The 27393-nt window shown below is 43.2% G+C and overlaps 1 protein-coding gene across 2 annotated transcripts in view; it reads right to left on the bottom strand.

Annotated features, from left to right (window-relative positions):
* The window catches only part of lrfn1 (leucine rich repeat and fibronectin type III domain containing 1), a 117805-nt gene that overhangs the window by 52495 nt on the left and 37917 nt on the right, over window positions 1–27393 (bottom strand). The gene's annotated exons all lie outside the window — the stretch shown is intronic.

The following is a 27393-nucleotide window of genomic DNA, read 5'->3' as shown; positions in this document are numbered from 1 at the left end:
CCGGCCGTACTATTCTGTTCAACGGTGATGGAGATTCGACATCATTCCCACTCGCCTTACATTTATTTGCTTTGGAACCAGCCAACGCGCCAAATGGCCGCTTTGTGACATCATAGCCGCAATGAACATTTAGTGGAAAATGGCGCAACGTGGCAGGTATGAGAGAAGACCGTTTTGACCGTCAGCTAGATAGCTTGCTAGTTAGCTCGCTAGCTAGCAACATGGCCACAGGTACAAAAGGATGTAGGGATGATCACTGCACCACAGCTAGCATGCAAGTTAGCTAGCTAGCTAGCTAGCAACATAGGATTTGGGATGGGGGTTCTAAAAATACATACGAAAGAAACATCGACTCATATGGAAATATAATTTTTATACTGCCTGCAATATGAAAGAATAATAAGATTTCGAACTTATGAACGAGCATGTCTTCCGTGCTGAATATTGTCATGTAATATTCAGGCACAAATCGCACCATCCAAACGAAATCTAACACATTAGGTGAGGTTATTGATTCCACGGGGGGGGCGGGATAATGTTCTCACCGCAGCGGTGTTGAATAAAATGAACAGCAGTTTCATTTGAAAAAAGCCATATAGGTGATTTATAATCACTGTCATGTAATAATGTGTCATATCTGCGCAAGCACAGGGTGAGGTTGCAGTAGCAGACTTCTCTGTCCTGATGTTTACCAGCCATCGTTTTATTAATGGGCCCGTGTAATTGTTTCATCTCATCAGTTAATTTTTTAATACGCAAGCTAGCAGTGACTAATTTATGTGTTTAACTCAAATAAGTCAATTACATTTCTGACGCTAGTCTTTTAGTTACTAGCTAACCTTTGACCGGATGAGCTGTCCATGAGCATGAGTCAGACTCGAGTCAAGTCATGTGACCTCATCTCTGATAATGGCTGAACGTCATTATGAAAACATTGATTCAAACAATAATTGGTCATTAGTGGTGTCTCATCACTGAGTCATTCTGGATCTGTGCTAGTCCTGTAAAGGTTTCGGCACATTTGGAAAATGGTCATAACTCTTCGGTTCTTTCGCATTAAGTTGTCCACATAAATTCCCATCTGGACACCATGAAAGAAACTGAAATATTTGCTAATTTATAAAAACAAAAATATTTAAAAAAATCAGATTTATATACATACAGGAAATAAACATTAACAGATATTTTCTGAATATTCTGTCAAGGCACCTTGGGCGGTAATTACAGCCTCAGGTTGTTTTCCGGTTGAAAGACGGAAGTCTGTAGATTGCCCTTCCGAGATCTCTCCAGAGATGTTCATTCAGATTCAAGCCGAGGCTCTGTCTGGACCACTCGAGGACATTCGCAGAATTGTCCCGAAGCCACGTCTTTGATATTCCCCCCTCACTCCCTGAAACGCGGGAACAACTATGTGCCAAATTATCTCGAGTCAACTGAACTTCAATTTGAATCTTTTGGCAACAACTCATAAACAAAAAGATCCCCAAAATATGCAAAAAATTGCGTCACGCTGTGAACACTTTTCGCAATGCACGGCAAGAAAAACAGTGCCGGTTTTTTCCATGCCGGCGTGCAAACAAAAATGAGCTCCCCCGTTGTAAACCGGCTGCTACATATTCATCTCCCCCGGTCGCTCTGCTTGTGTGCGGTTGGCGGGGGGCGGGGGTGACTTTGCCGACGCTTCACCTCTTTCACCCGCGTGTTCGCACACTGCGTGGGGATTAGAGCACGGTGGCGATCTGGTGCTCTAACCTTTGCCTTCCCTCTATCTTATTATCCTTCAGCTTGGGGGAGAGAAAAAAGAACCACTCCTGAGCGATACGCAGAATTGAACTCCCGGGCTGTTTTTTTTTTCTTCACCTCTGCCATCCACTGCTTTACTGTTGTAATAACAAGCGGAATAACGAAAGCCACTTCTTATTTGGACATCACAACAACTTAGATCAGTGGCTCTCATGCTACTCGGCCGCAGAGTCGGCGCTCTGCACTCAGCATCAGATTACATTACTGGAAAGCTTCGATTCAATGAGAGCAGCGTGGCCGCAGATAAACCGCAGGGAACCTGCATCAGACCCGACATTTGGTCATCGAGATCCAATGTACAGTAGAGAAGGTCTGTTTTTGATGTGAGAAAGAACACAAATCCAGATTTTCTGGGTTCTGTATAAAAAGATGGACTTGTTCTCCTGTTTTGACTCTCATGTTCCAATTTTGCTGGGTTTCTGCGTGAAATAGGGCAATTCCATCCCGGAGCCAAAAACATTCCGGCAAACATCATCTCTGGGTTCTGTGTGAAAGTCACGGGCGAATAAAACGCAATCAACCATTCGGGTAAAATCGTATCGTGCTCTGTGCATAGAGAAAAAGCAATTTCAAAAGTTCATCAGATGGCAATCGTGTTACCTAACGTTGCGTACGCTTTCCCAATCAAACGACATTTCCAACATGGGGACTGATACGCCGTCGTCGGAGTAAGCAATGTTCCAGCTGCCGGCACAAAAGTATCGGGACTAATAAACGGAAAGAAGTGCAGAGAGACCATTCATAGTAATTGCACGACTCCATGAAAGGACTTCAAACCGATGTTCAAAATGAACTCCAAGTTTAAAACTAATTTGACAACACAAGGTTACAAAATCAAGTCGAGTCAACGTGGACCTCCATTACGGCTTGTCAGCACAAACAAAAAAAGGCCAGCCAATGTCGTTTTTTTTTTGTTGTTTAAATTGAAAAGTGTAACGAGATTAAAAGCAAAGGCTGCAAAATCAAACGCTCAATGTCAAAGAGATCTACGAGAGCGGCTTGGAATGATTCGACCCCGACCGACCGACTATCCTGCAGCCTTGCGCGGCAGCTTTCAAGATGACAAGAGAGCTCCGACATCACTACAGTGGAAAGAAGTGCTTAACGTAATAGATTTAACGATGATATCACTCTCCGGGCATGAAATGGACTGACTGGATTCCGCCTGGATGACCTTCACTTCCTTTGCGGGCCGAAATGTGCTGCTTTGCGCAAAAGCTGGTGCGCCCGCCGCCGGCCCCTGACGAGCAGCATATGGACTCATTAGCATGGCCGATTAGACGGCCAGGTTAAGTGTCTCGCCCTCGAGGATCTGCCGCCGCCGTCCACCTCGAGGGGGGAGGCGAGCGGAACCCGCGCGACGAATCATGTCCCCGACACGCCCCGCTAAATTAAATCGGCAGTCAGACCATGTGATGGTTGAAGCCTGCCGAGATCAACGGAAGGTTCAAGCGGTGCATACAAAGTCCAAATTAAGTCACATCACGTCGGCAGCATTAATGTTAGCATTCCGGTAAATGAGCTAACAACCTAATCGACTGGACACCGTGAAACCTTGCGAGAGGGCGTAAAGAAATAAGCCCGATAATTGATGCCGATTCCCTAATTTTTTGTGCACCAGGGATTAGACTGTACCATCTCAACTCAGTCGTGTCCTTTATGCATGAAACTGCTAATGAAGCAACAAAGGCAAACAAATGAACACCATAGCTCTTGGCTTGGCACTTTTCTTGGCGATGGCAATAAAGTTGCTGGGATCAGAGACATCCCAGTGAGTGGTGAGGCCTCCGTGAGCTAGCACAGAAGCCAATTCCCTCGTTCCTCTTTGAGGCACAACAGACAAATGGCTTTAGTTACTACACAGTCCTCACTAAAATGATCATTTAACTGGCTAAAAGATTAAAAAAGAAAAAGTTCTCCCGGCCAAGTAAAGGACACGTCCTGTCGGTACAGCCGTGCAAGACCCCCCGCCCTCCCGCCCTCTTCCTTTTTATCCTCCAAAGGCACGCAAAAGGTTTGAGAGTAATTCGGGGGACAGGGAAAGGTTGCATCACACCGTGTTGTTTGTGGTCACTGCCTTGCTGGTCCACTGCTCCCATTAAGTGGTGCGAAGGTGAAGCTCTGCTGGAAAAGGTAATGTGAAGCTAACAATTCCCAAAGTCCCTCGTTGGATGTCGGTCACCGGTGAGAGAATCGAGGCCGCCGCCATGCTGTGGCTCGAGACGGGCATTTACCAGCCTCCGCAGCAGACAGTGATACTTGATTCCATTTATTTTTTTTAGCAGTGGGAGGTGTTTATTTACTCTATTAGGGGTGCAGGTCTGTTTATTTATTTATTTATTTATCCATCCATTTATTTATCCATTCATTTATTTATCCATTTATTTATTTATTCATTCATTCATTCATTCATTTATTTACACATTTATTTACACATATATTCATTTATTTGTTTTCAATCAATCGGTTTTTGCCTATAAAAAATAAACTTGACATAGTGCTGCTGTTTTGGTTAGCAAACTGGTGAGTGTGAACATCTATGTGTAGTGCATACGTAACCGTTTTTGTATTATAGTTTTTAGGCAATGCAGCATGTACTGTATCAAGAGAAAATAAAGTGTAGTGAGTCTGCACAGGTCAAGTCTGGACCACACCTGACGTGCTGCGAGAACCAGCGGGGAGGATGAACACATTCTAGCGTGGCAAGTCATTAGCTGAATGTCAGTGTGGCGGGCGGGTGGGTGTGTTGGCGCGTGCTTGCTGACAAGCTTGGGCTTGCTCGCACGCTTTACCGGATTAAAGAAGTCCATTCGCCAGACTCAAATCATCTGCGGCCATGATTCAATAACTTATAATAGCTTTTTTTTTGGTATTCCGATAAGGGATTTTCCACTAGAAATTCATTGCGCGAGTCTTCTGCCCCTCAGCAAAGCGATTCTTGGACTATGATAGGAGCTTCTTCGTTTTCTCGCAGGAATGCAAACTAATGTGGCTGTCCAGGAATATTATTCAAATATCATCGGCAAGATTTTAGATTTCTCCGACTGCTGTGCAGATGGGATTGAAGAATCGTCTAAATTGTTTTAATCTTTCACATGGAAAATTAAGCGACATTAATTTCAATGCTACTTAATGAAAAAAGTCTGTAATTGTCTTAAGCTTCCGTTTTGACGCCAAGGTGATGCACCCAGAAGAAACGATGAATCGGCAATAAATTCCGTTTGAATTCTTATCGATGATTACGCCTGTCTTTAATTTGCATGAGTTGTGTTAACCTGATTTTAAAGACTCGACTTAAAGCTCAGATGCTTTAAAAAAAAACTGGTAAGGGGATTTTGTAAAAACGGTGTCAGTCAAAGGCATAATCCAGAACGGCATTCATCACATCTAACCTTCTCAGGGGTTGCCAGTGGCGATAAAGTGGAGCCTCAGTCACTTATGAACCGAAAAAAAATTTTGAAATGAAACAAAATTGGAGAAACATCAAACACAAAGAGGAAAGACTTGGCGAGTGTGCAATTTGCGTTATACATTTGCTGCGTGTTCTCTTTACCGCAGGTGGTCTAGAAGTTATCAAGACATCTCAGACAAAGCGAGTCGTGATCTTGCCTCGCAACACATCGCCGATTATTTACAATGAGTCATTCTCGCAGACTCAGTGAGCCGATTTAGTCAGCAGTAACGTGTAGGACTCTAAAAATGAAAAACAGGCGGCAAAAATATTTGTTTTTAATATTAATCACTAAAAAAAAGTATGCAGGGGTCAAGATTCATAAAGATTTTTTTTTTTTTTGCTGCTCCCTTTTAGAGATTTATGTCTTCATTAGGCGCCAAAAGGGATCGGGAACTTTTTTGACGTGAGGGAAAAAAACATGATAACAAGATTAGTTCTCCCTATTAGGCCAACTCTGTGTTTAATAGAGCCGAGTTCTTCAGTCAAGTTAATCGAATTATAAAAGGTAAGGACGGAGGTGAAGGCATTAATCCCGCGGCAATATTTGCGTCCACCTCCCAGTCCCTGCGGCCGCATTTTCGGCTGAAAGATATGGCTCCGGAAAAGAAAGAAAGGTCAGAATTCAGTTCCCAGACTTAATTCTGAAGTCAGGTCTGGTAAGCGATCCCGGCGCTGGCCGCATACTAATATGCGCAGACGTCGTCCTTGAGAAGCAAGTGATTAATAATAGATACGGCGTGGCTGCAAGGCAATAGCGAGGGTACGCCGGCGGAGAGCGCCGGCTCGGAACGCCCGCAGCCCTCCCCTCAATCTGCGCCCGCGTTCCAATACAAAGGAGCAATTCCAGAAAATGACTCACACAATGGACACGAGTACTTCATCTTGAAAGTGGAGTGGACTTTCGAGTTGGAGATATTAGATGTTGCTCAGGACTTTTTTTTTTTTGCGTGGGCTCGAGTTGCAAGCAAAAATTTGCGATGGTAAATATAAAGGATTTCCATTCCAAATAGAGAATTTCACGATGTGTGTTAGATGTAACTACATCCCTAGCTTGATGCTAACACAGAAAGCAAAACGCCATAGACGGGCTGACGAAACTAGCATGGACATTCCAATGGTTATAACTCTTTTAGCAATTACTACGGGAGCACAAACTCTGCAGCAACACATTCAGACAGACAATATGAGAATACTCACAGGCATATATTCATTACACTTTGATGCTATCAAAATAAAGTATAATGCTATCATATATTGTTAAGTGATTAACAAAGGGATAGATCATCTAATAAAAACAAATGTTATAAAAATTATATAAAAAACAAATATAAAAAGATAAATATTAAAAAATATATATAAAAAACATAAATATTAGAATATTGTTAAATATTCTACTGCATTTTATTATTATTTTAGTTTTATTTTGAATATAAGACAATGGTGATTTTTTGGTCGACACTAGACAAGTTCACGGATGGAAAATATATCAGGTTGAGAAATAAAAACCCAGTAACAAGTCTATTTTGACAGTCAGGATTCAAAAAGTACAGATGTCTGTTTTCCAAAGCAGGGAGTCAAAACCATGCTCACATTTGTTTTTCTTGTTACATCCCACTACTGAGCAATTCACACCGTTATTACATTCAGCCATGTTTTAGCACCAAGTCAAAGAAGCAGCTCCATGCGTCATCCCCGCCAACGGCTCACATAACAAAACCAGCCAGAACCATTCTCTACTAATGGCTTACGTTTCAATATGTCTATAATTATCACCATCGACGGTTAGCAGCGTTTCTTCCATGTAGTGCTCCGTGACTCGTCCAAGTCAATTTGAAAGCGTTTGCATGGCGGCACGTCACCATGCCGCGTGACGTTTTACTCGGTGATTCACAACCAATTTGCTTTCTGCGTCATGACAGATTGCATCGTTATCCACCTATCTACGCCAGTGACACATTGTGACAGATAGAACAATTAAATGCTCTCCTGCTAAATAACAGAAGATACGCTCAGCATATTGTACGCACCTGAACCCAGAACAGAATAATTAATACTGCAACTGATTGCTCTTATTTATTATCCTCCAAATTTTTCAGCATTATTTCTCAGAATGTTCTGGGCTCTTGTTTTGATGTAGCAGAACAACGTTTCCCTCCATTTTCCCATCAAACGTTGAATCCCGATAATCTAACAATCGGCGTCTGTCCGCATCTCGAAAGAACTTAAGTGACCTTATTTGGCCCGAGAGAGTTCCGACCCGGTTGATGTGCAATTCCAGCGCTGCTTAGCAAATGTTGTATATTATGCGCAGCATGTGGGGGGTAAATAAATTAGCCATCTGCAGGCTCATTAGCTTGAGGCTAGTCCCATGGCAACAAAGTCAGTGGAATAAGAATGTCCGTAATTACTATAATGGAAACACTTCGGAAAAAAGTAAACAGTATCTAGGCGGACTCTACCTCATCTGACTTTTTGCTTTTGTAAAACTCCGCTTTTCCATTTCAAGCCATCGCGAGGTAACGCTACGTCTGAGCCAAGAAAACAAAAAAAAGTTCCGGAAGAAATTGAAAACAAACTTGAATGGTTCTGACTCACAAGCAAAAAGCATTTGAAGCTCCAAATGGTTGGCAACATCGGCTGGAGTGTTTCAAATTCATGGTCGGCAGAAGCAACAACTTCATTACGGGGGTATGGTTGGACTCAAAACTTCAGATTTCTTCCAAAAGTAAAATGTGCAGGTAGTATAAGTTAATGAGCTGGGGACGTTCCATTTTTGGAAGACAGACGCTGGGTTCTGCTTGTGTCTGGTCCCAAAAAAAAAAAAAAAGAAGTTTCTGTTCCTGAATTTGTCCCTTTATGTCTTTTTTGGGTTGCGTTCCTTTCTAAAAAAGGACCATCAATTCTCCGGCTTGCCGAACACGCAATTAAAACCAAACCGTGATAAAAATTTTAGCAAACGACATCTTAGTGCTCATTTGTGCTGCTTAAAATATTGATATCGCGCTCAAGTAGCATCGCCATGTTTTTTTTTTCTTTTTTACAAGAGCCCGCCTACAGTAAAAAGACAGACAGATGGAGCTTTAGAACACGTAATTGTGTAAAAGTATATATAAATCTCAAAGGGAAATGGCGGATGAAGAAATCTCCATGTGAATCACAAAAAGGCTACATTTATTGGCACTTAGCGGGAAGCTAAAAGCTGCACACTGGGAAGGAAAGGCACCATTTACTCCAACAACTGTAAAATGTTAATTCTTGCTCTTCTAGAAATAGATATGTTCCCTATTCTTGTCGCTTTTAATTAGGCTTGCCATCATGCTAAAAAAAAAAAGAATAAAATATTTGGATTTAGCCTTCTTGCTAACCACGGTGATTTCTCTGTGTGTTGGTCTTGTGAGTGAGTGTCGGCTCAAACAAGATATTTTGCACTTTACTGCCGCTCATCTCTCAAAGTTAATGACGCGGAAAATCTGGATGTCTTTAAAAGGCAACGGGGCCGTTATACAAATCTGCTCTTTTTCCCCCGACAGCGCATTGACGGGATGACACGCATTGACGGGATGACACCAAGGGGTCACCAGCTTATTATTTTCTCATAAGCACTTTGGGAGAAAAAAAAAAAGGGGGAACACTATCATAAAGGTTTCGAGGTTGATTCGAGTGTCATCCCGGAAAGCACGATCGCTGCCGGTGGTGACAGGATGCCAAATTGGATCAAGTGTGTTGTCCAATTCCAGGTATCGACGGTCGGGCTTCCTTGCGCATGTTGAGTCTATTCAAGAATCTGATTTAAGAACGATTCACACTTGATTGCTTGTATAAACAGATTCGAACGGCGTTGTGGGTGTGAACACAATCGACTTGGTTGCCACCGATCTTCAACCAGATTTATATTTAGAAACAAGTCACAAAAACAACTTTACAAGTTCTTTTAATCTTAAATCTACACGTCGTCATCCTCAAGTTGTGATGACCGTAATTCACAGGTGTCTCGAATTCATGTCGAAATTTCAAATTGTTTTCACTTTTAAAAAAATAGAGATATTGTTAGCACTTTTTACAACCATTCATTTTTTTTTCAAAATAATTTTTCTTTTTAAATATTTGATTTCAATATTTCATTTTTAAATATTTGAACAGTTTTTATTAGTCTGTTTTGAAAACGAGTTATTCATCACTTTGTTGTTTAACCTATACTATATATATATATATAATATGAGACAATTTTTAATGAGACAATTTGAATGGCCCTTTGAAGCAAAACCATGACGACGATGCGGCCGGCGACAAAAATAAGTTTGACACTCCTGCCATAATTGAAGGTGAAAAGTGGACATTTCACCCGCCATCCTTCGTTCAGAATCAAAGACTGTGGTCAATGGCTGCTGTACATGACTTACCTCACTAAGCTGGCTTATACTTTAGCTCATAGCACTTCTTAAGCTTCTTAAGAAGTAAGCTCCAACTGAGCTAATTATTCACGGGCAGCCTCCATCGAATGGGAGGGGGGGGGAAATTAGCCCTGCCAGAGCATCTCCGTCGTGAAACTCACTCAAACTCTTTAATTATCGAGTGTTGTCATGAAGACAAGTCTCGCCATGTTTTTTTTTTGCGCTCCAAAACGTCGTTCTCGTTTAAATGTTTATCACTCTGACAGTTTTGTTAAGCATTTGGATTCCATGTTGCCGCCTTGGCTCACTAAGCTTTGATATCCTGATATTTTTTAATTAGAGTGGAAGTCAGCGACTGGCTCTGATTTTCTTTCCATTCCCTCGTTCGAGACCAGACGGCTTTTGTCTCGCACGCTTAAAAGCTGACTGCGTCTGTTAATTGCCGTTCGTCTTAATACGGCCTTCCCCGTGCGGGTTCCTTTTTTTGCCTTCGAGGCAAATTCGGTTGATTTGCGCGCCACCTTTTCCGCACACGACAAGGCAATTTGGAAAGCTTTTCACCAAAAACAAGAGGTATTAGGGTGGCGTGCAAAAGAGATTGCGGTAGCTTATGTCAAAGGAATGAATCGTAATAGTCCAAAACAGATTTAAAAAGTGAGAGGAGAATTTAAAGTGCAGTCACAATCAGGACATAAATCTAAATAAATTGAACCGAGTAAAAAGACCGAGAGGCAATCTCAAAAGTTTTAGCCTTGATTTACTAAGTTTGAGCGAGTTTTGTTTTTTTTAAAGTCCCTTGGTGCTACGAAAGTAGCACTGCAACGATTGTTGATGAATCCTTTCTTGAGAGAATGTAAACAAATGGATGGATAGAGGGATAGAGGGATGGATGGATGGATGGATGGATGGATGGATGGATGGATGGATGGATGGATGGATGGATGGATGGATGGATGGATGGATGGATGGATGGATGGATGGATGGATGGATGGATGGATGGATGGATGGATGGATGGATGGAAAGATAGAGAGACAGAGAGAGAGATAGAGAGATAGAGATAGATAGAGAGATAGAGAGAGATCGAGATAGATAGAGAGAGATCGAGATAGAGAGAGATCGAGATAGATAGAGAGAGATCGAGATAGATAGAGAGAGATTGAGATAGATAGATAGATAGATAGATAGATAGATAGATAGATAGATAGATAGATAGATAGATAGATAGATAGATAGATAGATAGATAGATAGATAGATAGATAGATAGATAGATAGATAGATAGATAGATAGATAGATAGATAGATAGATAGATAGATAGATAGATAGAAAAGTAAATTAGCCTTTTGGCCCTTTAAAACGTTCATTAATGTACGGTGTCCCTCCATAACAAAGACGAGGAGAAAAAGATTGATTATTTTCTAGGCATCCACCACCCAAAAAAAAATTGCCACTTTTTGGAAGTTGGGTGCTCAAGGCCAACCAGGAAGTAGCCTGGAGGCTTTTTTCCATTTGTTTGGATATTATTTACACCACACCAGTTTGCAAATTGAATTTAGATTAAGGTCGCACATTACTTTGCCAAAAATATTTGTATTCAGTCATAAAATAATAAAGTATTAAAATCTCGCTGATGATGCACTTCGGGTGCTTATAGGCATTAAAAAAAAAAACACTTCCCTTCTCCTAAAGTCTTATTTTGAATAATTATAAAATCAGCACTTTTTACACATTAACAATCACCCTTTATCTTGAATTTATTTCCCATCTGCAGTTTTTAAAAAAAAAAAGAATAAAGAGTCACCTGGCCTCCTCTTTCGTCGTGTTTATTTACACCAGCTACATCTACAAAGATGTTTAATTTTTTTTCTCTTTTGTTCCAATCAGTACCGCAACCAATATTTACAACCAACCTTCCGAGTTAAATCGTGCCTAAAAGTTGGAAGACGGCCGAGAACTTTGAGCGCGCAAACCTCAGCGGATGTTGGTAGCGTTTATTTGATGCATAAATCCAAAACGGAGGCGATCACCGGGGGCGTTCCAGCAACTGTGCTGCTTTTTGTTTGTGTCTGCATCGACTTGCCCACACACGCTTTGTCACGCGCAAAAACGTATTGCACCTGCAGCCAATTCCGTTTGAGCCTGTGAAGTGCGCTTGGACCAAAATGACAGCGCTACGGGCTCCTCCGCCATATGTTGGGCCAGCGATTAGACCAGACCCATGCTGAGAGGAACGCTATCCCTCAAGTCAAACACCGACGCGGCATCTGCTCGGGATGAGGAATCTTTTACATCTTCGCCTGCATTATCTCGTATGGCATTTGAGGAGGGTTGATTTAACCGCCGCTTGTGGCCAAGGCATTAAAAAATCATGACAAAGTGTAAAACTTTGTTTCGCAACTTCTAAGAAAGCCTAGGAAGTTATTTGGGAGTGGGGTGGGGGAGCGAATGTAGGGAGAAGAAAGAGATGAGTAGCAAGTGACAGAGTATCCCTGCTGGGCTTTAAAAAAAAAAAAAAAAAAAAAAAAAAGGAAGATCACAATTACACACCCGCCACATTCTCCAACTGAGAGAGCGCCATGCTACGATTGGGTTCTCGGGGTGTTTTGCTGCCGTGGCACCACATCAAATAACAGTGACGTGTTTTAAAAAAAAAATAAATAAATAAAAAGCCTGCACGGCAAAGACAAGCACACAGAGCCACAAGACCACACGGATGCTTTTTGGGACTTAATTCCATCAGACAGACGGACTCTAACGCGATCAGAGCGGAAGGGAAAAAATCCACTCAGTCCACATCCTTCCATTAAAAGAGCATTTGTTGTTTGGCTGCAATCCGCCCGCACAAGGCATCACGATAGCGTAGATCGCCGTGCATTACTCCGGGCTTTTGTGCTAATACGACGACAGCAGAGAGGGAGGGGGCGAGGGGGGTTGTTCCACTGAGGCTTAACAGGCTGCATGTTTCAGTACCAAATTCTAATGCACTACTGAATTTGTCAAAGCAAACTATAAAAAGTAGATGTTTTGAAGACCCAACGGTGGTGCAACACACGTAGACATATATATATTTTTTTTATCCTCTACAAAAAATGACTACGAGCCACTTAATGGTAGCAAAAAGTGACTTGGCAATGATATATGCTATTAAAACATTCCATTATTGTAAAAATGCACAAAAATCATGCAAAAATTGCTCCATAAGAATTGCTAGCAATCAAAGGAAAAACAATCGGAATCGAAAAATCGGTTTTGATCTAAAAGGTAGGAGTGTTCCAACTGCTCAAGAATACTTTGTCCCAAATCTTCCAATCAAATCCTTAACAAAAGCAATTAGAAGCAAAACTATAACAGAACCTAATGAAGGATGGCTGCAATTCGCGTATCTCGCAATCAGACAATTCGACGCCGTCAGTTCAAATGCTTCCAACACCGCAGGGTGGCGAAGTCCAGAAGAAACACGACGCGAGACACAAACGTGTGACCGTCTAATGAGACAAAGTCAGACAAGTGGCAACCAGCTGCCTCCGGCTGTCTCACCGCTAGCTCGGCACCACCGAGACGTTATTCCACCCTATGATTAATTTGACACGGCGGTGGCAAGCCTCCATATTTCAGATCCGCCGTCAAGTGACACGACTGTACACCGACGCCTGTAATGTAATCACGTCGGAACGCCGCGATTAGGATAGAAAACCTTATTAACGGCACTGTGTTGTCAAAATACAGTGAAATCAAGACACAAGGGAAGCAAGCGCTGAGCTGCTGAGCCGTCTTATCGCAGTCACTCAATCAACTTGTCCTCCTCCAGCTGCGGATCAAATGGGGGCGGGATACGTCCGCTATTACCGCGCTAATGCCCCGTGCGCTCTCAGCCGGAAGAGATCTTCGACGTTATCGTCGTTTCATCCCTCTGATGGGGCTTGCTCGGAGAGTCGCTCGCCACCTAATCACTCGGCGGAAGAAGTAACTCGTCGGGAAAGGTGGGAAAGCCGCCGCCCCATGACCAAAGCTATTGGTCGATTTCACGGGGATATATTCTTTATCCTCGACATGAAAACGATGACATGTTCCGAGCCACTTAGTAAGTCGTGAAATACCTGAAAGCTGCGAAACGATTTGTCAACCGTCCCAGTCAAAAGATCTAACCTGTCTGTTGTTCTAAATGACGATGGACACATCTGAGACGATCCGAATGGTTTTCGTTCCTCGGAACATCTTCTCACCGAGCCAGGGAAAAACATCAAATCCAAGGCAGGCGTATTTAGAGCTCCTTAATGCCCTCTTAATTAGCATCACATTAACTCCACCGCATGATCCTACGTGTTCCAATTTGCATACGTGAAGATTTATTAATTGCCGGAATGAAAAGAAGTCATCATTCGATCGTAACATAACCTGAAGAGCTAGTTACGGCAGCCGCGTCGCAAAAAAATGAGAATTTCCACGAGTTTCCGTTTGTTGTCTTGCCTTTGTCTTACAAGCGAGTGCCGTCACTTTGATTTTGTCAGGCGGAGAGATGAACATTGTTATAAACTGCGAGCACGCCGCAATGCTTGGATATTTTTTTATGTCGGGGGAGAGGCGCAAAAGTCCTCCTGGAACAGCTACGACGCAGAACACGCCAGCGTGAAATTCTACCAAACGCATCTTGCCAAAAAACAAGCCCCTCTGCACCGGGAGGACTTTACTTTTCCAATCTTTCACACTTGATGTCAAACTGGCAATCATTCGGATATCCAAACGAGTCTGAAACTGTCGAGTGGAATTTGGGTTGAGCAGTTTAAGGCGTAAACAGAAACACGTTCAAGGGATAAAATACCTAAAAACGTTCCAAGGTTAAGGTAGGGGAACGATTATAATTGGTCAGGGTGGCTTCAGAGAGGCCTACAGGGGGAGAAAAAAAAACCCAGCCGATTTCTGGCAAGTACGCAATGCGCCCTACACCTGACAACAATCCCCCATAGTCTTAATTCTATTAAAAAAAAAAAAAAAGTTTTCAGATACGAGCTCAATACACTAAAACAAAAGTCACCCTCTTGGCTTTTAAGCCTGCAGTAAATTGCTGGAAGTTGTGGGGAGTTCTGGCAAGTACAAGTAGAAGGTCAACCAGTTTAAAATCAGTGCCAAATAAATCGACTCCTCATGGGACAAGCCGAAACGCTGTCCAACATCTCCATCGTCGTGTACATTACAAATTAAGAACACAACTAATTACCACAAACCAAGGCCGTGAAGAGGCCGAAAGCAACAACAAACAAGCCGCAGGGATTGCTGGCAACTGAATTACATAAGGGGATCAGTCTAAAAACTGGGCCAAAAATAAAATATGAAGCGACCGTCTATCGCGTCCCCAAAATGTAAAAGCCAGAAAATTTTAAAGTCTACAACGCACATGTAACAACAATCTCATATATTTTCAAATGGGAGAAAATTGACCAAAAAATAGCTGTAGGCAGAGCGACGGCAACATTAAAGGAACTGCAGGAATAAATCATTACAACAAATCAATCACAGTACCCATTTGGGAGAAGAAAAAAAAAATGACAAACTTAACCAAACGAATACACCCAGCATTTTATCCCCGTGCAGATATAACCGTGTAGATTCCCGAGCAATCACCATCAAACTAATTCATTGCGAGGTTTATTCCAATATTCCAACCGTTCCCGATGAACAAGATTGACTTTATACGTTCAATTTTACGGCACACGGCGGTAACAAGACATATGACAACGTGACCGTGAGCTATCCGAGCTTTCCGTCACTTTGATGACGCGCCGTAGACCTTTCATTCCGTCCATAAATACAGCGGAGTCTAACTGTGGGCTGACTGAGTTTTTTTTTTTTTTCCCCCTCGCCGATGAATCGTAAAAAAAAGCAGTTTGAGTGCGTCTGCAGTAAATAGTCGAGAAGCTGGGAGCACATGTAAAGGTTCGCACATTTGCGCCATTACACTCCATTATGGGCTGGAGTACTAACTTGATTCATAACATATGAGCCGCTGGTCCAACAGAAGTAAAAGGCAAGTTTTATATTATCACCGCCTCAATAAATCCTCTTAAGGGATACTTAACTCCTTTTTTTTTTCCCTACCTAGAAAGCAATTCCACCTTTTCAACAATGTCACCGTGGCCTGACTGGATTTTAATAGAAATTTAATACATACAATCAGTGAGGTCATGCTGGGCTATGTTGTCACGGTGCATAAAGGGGAAATTTTAACATCCCTGGGACATCGTTTTTTGCGGAGTATTACACTATAATTTTTAAAAACATTCAATATGTTTCTATACCGGCAAGATAACCCGTTTGACGGGTTGCCATGCTGTTCAAAAAGTTTCAGAAAGTTTCACTTTCAACAACTGCTAATTATGGCTGTCACCAGTAATTAGTTGCTCTTCTATTTTTTTTTTAGGGGAGGTCTAAGCAGGGCACAATATGATTGCAGAGCTGAGTAAACGAGGCAAGTCTTTGAGGTTAATTGCCTTCAGTTGAATTTTTTTTTTCCTCCTTCTGGCGAGCGGGGAAGGGAGCAACACGATAGATGCCTTTCCAATCTGTTAAAGTACAATGATCTATAATAATAATAATAATAATAATAAAGTAGAATGATTAATAATAATAATGATAATAATAACAATAATAATGAATACCCCATGGGGCAAGTTTTTGGTTAAAAATAAAATAGACTGTGTTCAATGGGAAAAATGTTTTCATTTACTCAAATATTTAAAAAAAATAATTTTAGAGCTGCAAATTTAATACTGTGATACCACGATAGTTTTCCTTCTGACTCTCACTATACATTATGGGCCAGAATAGATGCACAAAGATATATAAATACAACATGATTCCAACATAGAATACATTTCCTATGTTTTTTCTAGCCAGGCAGCTAGTTAGAAGTAACCAAAACGACCCTGACGTTTATTGCTGCCCAATAACTTTAGAAAAAAACTCAAATAAAGCAGTTGAATGTTCTTTATTCGATATAAAAGTCATCATTCAGCTTTGGCCTTCAGGATTGCTAAATTGGCACATTTTCAAAGCGCGATGTGAACCGCGACAGGTAAAAGGGCCAATAAACCAGACGAAGCGCAGCTTTGAACACCAAAGTGTCTTTCGCCAGAGCAAACATACATGACGCCCTTTGGCGGCGGCTCGTGACCTCCCGCCGAAAAATCCGACCGGCGGGAGGGAGCGACTGACCCGCTTTACAAAAGTCGCTAATCCCCGCCACTGAGAACCGTCGAGTCAATCAGTCTCAAGAGAGAAAGCACTTTGTCATAGCGATGTAATCGCCTCGCCAAAACTAGTCAAAGGAGTCGATAAATGCACGTATCGGACAGCTCCGGAAGGACACGCGCTGTTTGTCTTTGGGAAGATAATCACTTTTCAAAGAAGCGCTAAGAAACAGTTGGCAAGATAATCGCTCTTTAAAGCAGCAACTGGGGTGAATGTTGTTTAGCTCCACGACTCCTCCTCCGAGCTTGAAGTGTGATTAATATTCCAGCCACAGCAGTTTTTCAAAACAGAGAGCCTTCACGATAATAACACAAACTCGAAAAAAAATATGTATGTCACTTTATATCCCCCCCCTTTCCCCTCGAGACCCAGTCTTGTCAACTTGTTGTCGTTACGACGCGTCACGTTACGGCGAGGTTAAGTTTGGCACACGGCTCTGACAGTAACATCAACTTGAGCGGTGTCCCTTCTCGCCCACCACTAGACCGCTAAATACGTCGACAAAAACAACAAAGCGTTCATATCACAAGTCAACGTCAGCGTGAATTTGAAAGAGCGGTAAAGACAGCTAAAAAAAAAGCATTGCTAGCATATTTTTTTAAAAAAATGCTATCGCATCCAATTCTTACACAGCCACAAAAACAATGACCACAACGAAGTCCTGGCTGGTCCAGCAATTTACAAAGCCCACTAAAGACGTCAATGAAAGAAACATTCTTCTTAATACAAGCCAGCATCTGTATAATTAAAAGACGGCGGCTGTAACATCAAAGTGTTACATTCGGCTGCCTTTAATAGATTCTTCCTTTGCCCCGCGGGCCCGATGGTCTCGCTGCCAAAATAGCCGAGCGTGGCTTCTGCGTACGTCACAAACGCGCAGCTGACCTTCAACCGGCTCCCGTGTCATCGTCTTTGACAGGCAGGTGCAGCGAGGACGCCGCGCTGCTGTTTTGTCTTTCAACCGTGACGTTTGGGATGATGCCGCAAACGTTACGGCCGAGGTCGCATCTCATGTAAGTCAATGTCGCCCACCTGGCCTCGGGACTGAATTGTAAACAAAACAGCCCCGAAGTCATTTGGCAAACAATCAAACTTAATTGAGATCTGGGTACCTGAAGCAGTAGGATTGTCTTGGCTTCAGGGACTACCTGAACACGCTAAATAGAGGAAACTTCAGTAAATTGACCAATAATTTCAAGTCTGTTTATTGTCCAGGCTTATTATTTGTTGTAACCCCCCCGGAGTTCCGTAACAAATGGTCTCGAAAGTTGCAGGACGGCTGTTAGGCCATCTGCGACGTTGGAAGGACCTTGGGGAAGGTTATCCCGGTCTGATGGATTCCAGTAATGGGTGTAGCACTCGGGTGATCAAAACTGAACACTTGTGAAGAGGCGGGAAACTTTCAGTAGGACAACAGAATGTGCTTCTAATTTGATGTCGGACTCAGTCGACAGATTTTTTTTTTCACCAAGATCCAAATCCTAAGGGTACGACTCCTCCAGGTGCTACCTTGAATCTGCGTCATTTGAAAAAGCTACCCAATTCCAGGTCCGAGTTTCTTAACAAACCAGAAGTGGCACAATAGCGGAGAGACCATCTATCTTCTCAGATGTGGTTGCCATGAGCCACATACCAGATAGCGCATTCTCTCTGCTGCTATCTCGACTGCTATTTTCTAACCCATCGCACTCGGGTTCAAATCTGAGGTGAGAGTACTTCTCCTCGCAGTTCTGCAACAAGTGTGACATTAGCTGGACAGGAGGTGTGAGGGCATGTGTTCAACAATAGACGGATCAAACGAGCACCCAGATTTATATTTCAGCTCGTGAGTTGAGGATGGACCAAAATGTAGTCGAGGAAAGACTATTAGTCGACGTATAGCTGCACAAACCAAAGTGTGCTCTTTGTTCCTTACCGAGAAACAAATAAAGCCACATCAGATATTATCAGTAGCTCACTAAATTGCCTTTTCAGGCCCTCTGTTTACAGCAATGTCCCCGACTGAAATTGAAATGATGTTGTACGGTGGAGACACAATAACGCCCGCCCGCACGTATAGCCGAGGCGTTGTCGCCTTCACGTCAGTTTCATCCTTGAACTGTCTCATCTGTAATAAAAGGCAGACGCTGATTTTCGAGCATAATACTTTTGAACAAAGAGGGCGGTTTGTGTGGGATTCCGAAGGCGGTCGCGGGGATCTGGCAGACAAACGCTAAAATGTACTTTTAGCGCTAATGCGATTCCGAAGTGTAAATTCAAATGGTAATGAGTCAGAATGGCGCACTGCGATGCAGAAGAGAAGACGAGAGGCGTGAATTCGACTGCGAGTCGTAAAAATGTACAACTTGTGGTGAGGGGGGGGGGCTTTAAATGTCAAGTAAAACGTCCACGGCAGGAGTAATAGAATTCCTCTCAAACACAGTGGATCCTCACCAAAATTAAACCGGTTCAACCTTTAAATTTAAAGTTCCTGTAAAGTTAAACTAAAAATGAGTTATGTTCATGCTAAATTTGGATGATTAAAAAATATGGCTTCATAAATCAAGCGGTTAGCGTTGCTAGCTAGCTAAAAAAAGAAAAAGCTAGCTAACTGCTCATTGTGAACGTGTCTGAAGGTGTTGTGTTCTAGGATTGCCTAGTGAGCAGTCCAGGATGAACCTCGCCTCTTGATCCAAGTCGGGTAGAATTGGCTCCAGCTCATCCAAGACCCTAATTTGGTTTCAAGTGCTACAGAAAATGGATTTCGGAGGGCGCCTCAAACAGATTGACTTCTGAGGGTCTCAAGTGATCATTCAATCTTGTGATACAAGCCAAATGACAGAATCATTCTGGATGAAACTGGTCCAGCGCCAAATGGTCCAGCTGGATTTTAAAATGGCCTCTCGTAGCTCAGGTTAAACATGCACGACTGAGCTTTGACATTGATACGCTCGAGAGTTGACGGGAGCTGACACGCCCCGGCGATACAATGGTCGCGGCGGCGGCGTTAAGCTAATGACAAAAACGAGGCTGTTGACTCAACACTGGGAAAAAAATGTCATGCTGTGCTGTCCACTGAGTCAGCGGACAATTTTCGCAGACGGGGAAACAAGCGGCGAGAACCAGCCGCGTCGTTTAAAACCCAACGATAATCAAAGATAGAAACGTCCGATAGATGTTGATCAAACGGATGGATTTCCTGAGCGGCGTTTGACACTTTGTCAGCAGGAACTTAGAAGGCAATCCGCTCAAGTGTCCTTCAGTCGGGAGAAACGAATAGCATTGTGCTGAACAACCGTTTATTTTGGCGACCTCAAGAAAAGTGCTGCTCTAGTCAAAGTGAACACACACTAACTTCATTCAGTCGCTTGGCACCGACGTCGCCCTTGGGAAATTCGACTCTCGCTCTCTCTCTCGTCGTTGAAAGTAACTGGTAAATAGATGGCGACATTGTGCACTAGTGGTTAGCGTGTTTGCCTCACAGCCAAGAGGTTCTGGGTTTGAATCTCTATAGCTATAGCATGCGCTAGGCTATGGAATGTACCGAGCTAAAGTCTGTGATCAGTTAGCTATGCTAGTCATGCTAACAGCAATTTCTCTCTCGTCGTTGAAAGTAACTGGTAAATAGATGGCGACATTGTGGACTAGTGGTTAGCGTGTTTGCCTCACAGACAAGAGGTTCTGGGTTTGAATCTCTATAGCTATAGCATGCGCTAGGCTATGGAATGTACCAAGGTAAAGTCTGTGATCAGTTGGCTATGCTAGTCATGCTAACAGCAATTTCGCTCTCGTCGTTGAAAGTAACTGGTAAATAGATGGCGACATTGTGGACTAGTGGTTAGCGTGTTTGCCTCACAGACAAGAGGTTCTGGGTTTGAATCTCTATAGCTATAGCATGCGCTAGGCTATGGAATGTACCGAGGTAAAGTCTGTGATCAGTTAGCTATGCTAGTCATGCTAACAGCAATTTCTTTGGGGATTTTTGTAAACGTGAATGCTACAAATAATTGCGGTCGTACATTTGGGCGATTCATTTTTTCGGAACGATTTCTCTCACGAAAGAAAGAATCGTTTTTAGGCTTCTGAAACGAACTCAAACGGTCGCATGTGAAGCTAACGTTGAGAGAGAAAGAGAAACGGCGAGTCCGGCAACAATAACTTTCAGCCTTCCGCAATCCGGGCAAGCGTCCAACGTCTCCGCTCATCAGTGACTCAGATGTGTTTGCAACTAACAGTGTGAGTGTCGGAAACCACACTGAGCTTCATCCTTTCAATTTGGACCACCTCCGTCTGTGTCAGCCACAGGTCTGACTTTAACCGACGCCACCGCTGCATCGTCTCTGAATTAGTGTCACTTTGATATCGCCCTGGGGCCGGCGTTTGTCGCAACTGCACACCATTAGGCGGCGCAAAGATTTGATGCGTCTCCTTTGGTCGATAAGTCGATATCGAAAAAAAAAAATGCCCGTACACGCGTAATCCTGACATCCTCATTCCCCACCGGCGCTGCTTTCACACACTTAGCCATTCATGACTTTTGTCAGCTTTACTTTTGGCTGGTTTTAGACACTCGATACAGGATTATGAAATAGTGGCCGCCGTGGATCAATATGGCTTAGAGCAACACAATCGGATCACGGCAATCGCGGTTGAATATCAAAGCGGTGCGTCGCTTAACTGACAAGCAGCCCGAGGCTATTTGCAGCGCTGAACAAACTAACTGAACGTGAGGATATTTTAATTGTTGCTTGGTCAAGATGATCTTCCGTCACGGCTTCCTGGGCTGGATTTACAAACTACACGTGAAAATATTTCGACTGAACCCAAACCCTTTGGTGTCAATCCTCATTTTTATCGTTTACATCTTATTCCATCGATTGAATCTTCAGGGGGCCACACAGCAATACTAAAAAAATTCTGTTATGAGATTCTGGATTCCAATCTCAGTCCTCAGCTCACTCCTACACCAAATAACTACAAGAGCTTTTTTATTCTACCGATTATTCCATCGATTAATCGGATAAAACGTTACTTTGTTGGGTTCATCCACCCGTCCATGGTGTCCCCAGCTCGCTCCTAAACCAAATGAATACAAGAGCTGTCACTGTGGAATATTTTTTTTTATTCTACCGATTATTCCATCGATTAATCGGATGAAATTTTACTTTGCGTGAAAGTGTTATAAAAAAATTCTCCGATTAATTTTGAGAGCTCTAGCTAAGACTCAGCTGCAAATAGAGTGCGCTTCAAAAGAATGACTCAAGCACATCATCAAGGTTCCCGGTGAGAGATCTACGCTGCTGATGCTAAGCGCTAACATGCTAACTCAAGGACACATCTATTAAAGGAAGTCAACAAGCTTCGAGTATGTCAACAGCCGCCGCCTAATTTTCTTGGCTGGTGCGTCATTGTGATTTCACATCCCCTTGGCAATAAACTCCACGTAGAAGCTAAAAATAAAAATCCATAGTGAGACTTTACGGGGCTTTTTTTTTTTTTTTCCACCCGAGTTTGCGAGTCGGTCGCTACATTATGCATGCGCGTGTATTAAAGCGGATGACTTCGACGCAAACAAGAGAAAGTTGACGCCCGCCACTCTTCACTCCGGCAGAAGAGTTAAGTGCTTTTGCCGTCTGGCAGCCTTTTAATAGGCCGGTAGAGTTCAACATCTCCAGTGAGGCCCAGAACAAGGAGGTCTGATGACGAGCGTGCACGCCGGCTCTCGCTGGCAAATACATCAATACGAGAGGGAGCTCCGACAATCGCTCATATGAAGTCGAGTGAATTCACAAAGGCATTATCTCCGTCCTAATGCTCCTCGGCGAGGATGACGAGTGCATTAAACGCCGTCGCATTTATCCACCGGCTCTTAGATTGGACGAGCACAAAAGAACGAGCGAGACCCCCGCTTCACGCTCATATTCATTGTGCTTATGCATTATTTAATGGCGCTGCCAGCATTTCAAATTCTCATTGAGAGCTTAATTGGCTTTCTCAAGACGGCCAAGAGGAAATGCTTCTCCAGGCCTGGGGAGATATTGATCAATAAGTCCAGATACGGCTGCTGAAAGCATGATTTAAATCAATGTCACCTCCAGGTCAATGGCGGAGGGGCCCGGCCGCAAGCTGCTCGCCTCTGCAAGTTTAATAGCACGAAACACACACTGCCAATGTTCCTTGTCTGCTAACATATTTTTAAACCTGGCACAACTGGATTTTTGTTGTGACATCCAACTTAGCAAGCTAACCCCCAAAACGTCAAAATTTGTGTCCACCATTTTTATGATACCATTTAAAGCCGAAATATTCTGTCAATAAGGCTGATAAACATTCACAAAAAAATGGAGAAGGGGGTGGGGTTGGTTCCGATGACGAGCCTTGAATTATTTAGAGACTGCGGTCGATGACATCATTGCTCAATCGGAAAATTATGATTAACGATCATCGATTTTGCATGATAAGCGAAATGTCTGCCGATCTGATCCGGCCAATCACATTTGCGGAAAGTATCAAATCCTTTAAACGACCATTTTTGGGATTAGCATTTAAACGAGTAACCTGGCTACTAATGATTGTTAGCAAAGCATTTCCAAACGCTGCGCTGACCACCTGTTGATTCCCTCGAGGTGTCCCTGAGCATGATTCCCACTTAATCTTCTTTGAGATAATCCTCACAACGCAGTGTTAGTCGACGAGTAGCCAAGCAGCTTTAACCTCTGCCGCGTGCTGAGAGAGGAGCCGCTCACCAAAATAATTCTTGTAAATAAACAATCTCACTATAGCCACCTCGGAGGTCACGATTGTCATTTTGTTTATCATCAGACTATTGGACAGACTTTGTCCACATGTTTCTCGAAATTGAAAATGTGTGTCAGGGCTCCCGCGGCGGCGGACATCTTTAATGATATTATTCGTTTGGATTAGGACGCTGCTTACTGAGCACAGCATGTTGCTCAATATCATCCCTCAAAGCACGAGCCCCCCCCCCCCTTCCTACAACTTGCTGTCAATCTACATCCTTCCAGCAGACAGCTCGTCCCTCCCTCCACGTCCTTCACAAACCGCCCACCCGACTATCCGCCGCTTTCTTCTCCGATTCCGGTCGCACCTTCGTGACTCCTTTTGACATGCTTTCCGCCGCTCACCTTGTTTTTCGGCACATGCTCCGTGTGCCACTAAATGACATTTTAATTCACAAACGTGGACTACCTGGAGTCCTGCTGGCGAGACTTTTCGTTGTGTTTGACTTTGTTTAATCGACGGAACGCGTCCCCCCCCCCCCCCCGCCCCCCCCCCCCTTTCGCGTTTGATCAATTGATTTTAACGAGACCCCCGAGTTACACAAGGCAAAGATTGCGCTTTATTTAAAATGTGCAGTCCGGACAGCTTGAAATGTTAATGAAAATTAACGAGCCAGCATTCTCAGAGGCCTGGTTCAGACGGACAGAATTTTTTTTTTTTTGGGGGGGGGGGGGGGGGGTTGCCAAATAACTGGCTAGGTCGTTAACATCTGCTACACATTTTGGAGATTTCAGGAATGTGTTCATTAAAAGCTAGTCAAAAGGCCAGGCCTACTTAATATCACTCGTCTGGCAGAATTCGAAGTGCAGCCCTTTGCTTTTATCACTTAAAAAAAATATTTGTCCTGGAAACGTGGGGTGAAAAAAAATTCCATCGTTTAATAAAACAACCCTGGCAAATTCCGCAAGTGTCATTTTGCAGTGGTAAGGCCTACATTCAATTCACTTGATTTAATTGCTAACACTTTTTCAAAATGTTGAAGGCTAATTATTCTTTTGTTAATATGTCACAGGCAGGCCTTTGGAAGGTGAATTGATTTTGTGACATCCTAATCAGAACATTTATGCAACCTTTAATATGCAATTGGAGCGTCGGGAAGGGGTTGGGGGGGGTCTTGGTCTTGGGGAACTAGCTATTTGATTGCTCCTACTTAATTGCCAAGTTATTTTTCCTCTGCAGGCATCCTCCAAGGCCGTCACGGTGAGCAGCGTAATATTCACTAATCCACCATTGTTTATCCGCACCTGAATTTAAAACAAGCTTTAAATAGCAAGTAAATTTTTGCATCAGAACAAAGCTAATGACCTTCTTCACTTTGTTTGTGTACTCGCGGCATAAAAACATCACACTACACGATAGTAAATACTAATTTTAAAAAAAGTATAATGTAGGATTCCCCCCCTAAAAAAAATCACAGATGAATATTAAAAGCCTCTAAAAAATTTTAGAACTAAAAAAAAAAGTCAAATAAAAAAATGCCCATTTATTATTATTGAAATAAAGAAATTTGTAGTCAGCTGTTTGTGTTCCACACTTTCCTTTGGGATCAATAAAGTATCGACATATGCTAACCTCTCTCTCGTGTTATGGTGTTCCATAACAAATCAGGATGGTGCGAAATAAAAAAACAACCTTGTTTGGTTTCGCCCTATTTCAAATAAACTCCGTTTGAGATCAACTATCGTCTGGCAACCTGTCCAGTAAAGCCCCGCCTCTTGCCTGAAGCCGGCTGTGACAGGTTTCAGTTGTCCCTAGTGAGAACAAGCCAACAGAAAATAGACGGATGGATGAAATATGACTTGACTGGAGGGAGTGGGTGGGGGGTGGGGGGGCTTAAGTCGTGCGTGGCATTGAAAAGGTCAAAAACTCTAGTACTACCGCAACATACGCGACAAATTTTGCAATGTATATTTTGTCCACAAATGTCAAGGAAGAACACTGAAGGGTGTTAACTCGTTCGAAACTGGCAAGAGTTACTCGAAGATCTCTAAACAATGAGCAAACGCGTGCGGCTTCAAACGTCAATGTCTGCACAAAGGCAGGTTTCGCCCCATTGTCTTGCAAAGTCGACTGGCAGATCAATAGCCGGAGTTGGCTGCTGCACTCTCATTCCTGCAGTCTCCGATAACCGTCATCTGGTCCCCGGATTTCATAAGGCCAACACATGACACCCGTACCACTGGCGGCTGGTGTAACACAATGCAATAGAACGGCAAGTGAGAGAAGCCATTAATCTCGAGCCCGCGGACATGAGAAAAAGCCTCGAAAGTGCCAGCCCTCTTTGTGTACTTTTGTCGAGTTTTCCACTCAGAACAACAGGCGAGACGCTTGGCCCGGGCGAAGAAACTCGCAAGCGGCGACGCTTGGAAATGATAACCGGAGTGCTGCTCAATTGCATTAGGCCGACGTGTGACGGCAAGTGCTGGGAGCCTCTGCTGTAACATCTCGCAATACACCGAGCGGACGTCGTCAGCCGCCCTTGACAAAGGACGCATGCTAATGCTAACTGTGAGTAAACACAGAGCCGAAGCTCAAGGATAGTGTCCATTTTGGCTTCTTTGAATTTTAAAAACATTAGAATTGATTTTGCCCTTTCTGAGCATGCTTTGTTTAAGACTTCACACGACAAAGAGAATTACAAGCATTGCCGGCTGAACGTAACAGGAAGTCGGCCATTTTGAATTTACTTTTTGCGTCGTTATTTGTCATTTACGAAGGTCGGATTTTAATCGACTCCAACTTGGATATTTCATCCGAACATCTTCAAACTTTGGGTCTTTCATCAAGATATTTTGGACAAGGTCAACCCAAGATTTTTCTCATCAAACTGTTGCCATGGCAACACGCTGCTTGTCAACAAAAACAATGCGATGTTTCGACCAACAAAATGGTCTACACACGAGTGGCAATCTTCACACACAACCTGGCAATAAATTCAATATTGTTAAGGATTATTAAGCAATTTGTTACACCTTAAGTTCGAATCATCTTAAAGCGAACAAATGATTTTCATTGAGACATTAAAGCAAGTCCATCCATTCACCATGAAGTCCCGGCCTTTGCCGCAGGTTGACATCTAATGTATGTTTCGAGCTGGTGGCTATAAGAGGCATGTGTCACAACATGGAAATGTGCCAAGAGCTTGTGACAACTTTCATTTTTCACCTTCTTGCATAATTCCAGGCGACAGCTGCCAAGTATTGCGTCTCCATAGGAACACGCTGTCCTTTAAAACCATGTCGCTGCCATTTCCGTTCTCTTTTTTTCCCCATCTCAGAACCAGCAAGTCTAATGGGGCAAACAAACGCAGCCGGCCGGTACCCCCCCCCCCCCCAACCTCTTGGGATGATCGCAAATGCGGCTAATTCTCCTCCACAGTAAGGCGGGTGAAAACGCCAAGGTGGCGACGCTCACTTGACTTTGAGCGGAAGCTTATTGCCATCTAACCCCGCCTGGCTCTTTTAGATTTACAACCTCACCCCCCCACCCCGCTGCTGCTTCAAACACGCAGGCGTCTGTTGACGCTGAGGTGATGGACTGATATTTACCCGGATCAGACACTGACCCCTCTTGTCCCTGAGATGCCACGATTGGACGGGATCAAACTTCCCGGGAGAAATTCCATACCACAGTGATTTTTTTTTTTTAACCTAGAATGCAAAAAATAGCCCGGCCCCCCGAGAGTGAGTCAGTGCAGCACTTGGGATGATTTCAAAGAT

The sequence above is a fragment of the Syngnathus floridae genome, chromosome 7, assembly GCF_059516105.1.
Source record: "Syngnathus floridae isolate MCC-2025c chromosome 7, RoL_Sflo_1.0, whole genome shotgun sequence".
NCBI lineage: Eukaryota > Metazoa > Chordata > Actinopteri > Syngnathiformes > Syngnathidae > Syngnathus > Syngnathus floridae.
This window is presented reverse-complemented; position numbering and strand designations above follow the sequence as displayed.